Genomic DNA, 1,487 nt, shown 5'->3' with positions numbered 1-1,487 from the left:
CCAAAATAGATAACACAGAATGTTCACTTACTCGTTTTTTTTTTATTCAGACAATATAAAAAGTAAACATAATCAATAAGGATCCGCGAGTAAGACCAGTGCATTGTGCAGAACATCAAGCAGGGAAATGTAGGAAACAACTTGACGAATATATACGAGCGTGTCGGCATCACCCGATGCTGCTACCACACACGTCCCGCAGGGAGTTACATGAAACCCCCGCCATACACCATACCCCCCGACACACTCATTCATATTCACGCAGTGTGAGCCGTGCTGGTGAACCCCGGTGCCTTCCGGAAGACGTTTCTAGGAGCCCGGGAACTCACCACGATGCGAACCTCGTCCCTGAGGATGTGGAGCCTCTGGTCCAGCCGCTGGCTGTGATGCATGCTGGGCCGGCAGAGCGCTGTGGCGCCGGCGGCTAGCTGGCTGAGCTGCTGCAGCAGCGTCCTCTCTGACCTCTCTAGCTCTGTGATCCTGCCACCGCACACACACACACACACACACACACACACACAGACACAGAAAGAGCTAGCATTACGCTAGGCTATGTTAGCGCTAATGTAGCAACCAACTCTAGCAATAAAATCAATAAAACACCCGCCACATTAGCATTGCACATGGGTTACCTTGACGGGAACAATGGAACAAGCCCGGATGGGTGCTACCTTCCCCTGTCGTGAGATGTTGAATCAATAAGCCCCCTGCAGTGTGTGGACGCCAGCGAATGTCTGCCTTTGTGTTTGCGTGCGGCGCAGTCAGGTACATGTGACACATGATATCGCCGGGGGCCATGAGTGAGTAGGTAGCGCGTGCGTGTGTGCGTGTGAGCGTGAAGTGGTGTGTGTCTGTGTGTGTGTGTGTGTGTGTTTGTGTGCTAGTGTGCTTGTGTGCCCGTGTGTGTGTGTGTGTGTCTTTGTGTGTGTGAGTGTTTGTGTGTTTGTGTGTGTGCTGTGTTTGTGTGCTTGTGTGGCCGTGTGTGTCCATGTGTGTGGATGTGTGTGTGTGTGTGTGTGTGTGTGTGTGTGTACTTTCCTTTGTGTGTGTGTGTGTGTGTGTGTGTGTTTGTTTGTGTGCGTGTGTGTGCTTTCCCGTGTGTGTGTGTGTGTGTGCGTGCGTGTGTGCGTGTCACTAGACTTACCTGTCTCTCAGGTAGCCGTCTGACTGGTTGACCGAGCTGGTGTTCTGTTCCAGAAGTTTCACTTGGTCACACAGAACCCGCGGGTCCGAGTCCCGTCCGAACTGGCCCGCGGGGCGGGGGCGGGGGCGGGGGTGGCACTCCGGCGTTCCGGCGTTCTGGCTCTCCATTGGTCGGAGAGCCCTGGTCACATGGGCCTATGAGGTCAATGGCCACCTGTCCCCTGTGTAGGAACGGGTTCGGACGGGATACATAAGAGAGGACATTCCCGATCCGAGGCGTATCTATTCTCCTTAGACACGACGAAGTACTAAGCCCTCATCTAGACTCATGTATTATTCACACT

This window comes from Micromesistius poutassou (genome assembly GCF_964030765.1).
Source record: "Micromesistius poutassou genome assembly, contig: SCAFFOLD_1410, whole genome shotgun sequence".
Classification (NCBI taxonomy): Eukaryota; Metazoa; Chordata; class Actinopteri; order Gadiformes; family Gadidae; genus Micromesistius; species Micromesistius poutassou.
The sequence above is the reverse complement of the archived record's forward strand: the minus strand, read 5'-3'. Positions refer to the sequence as shown.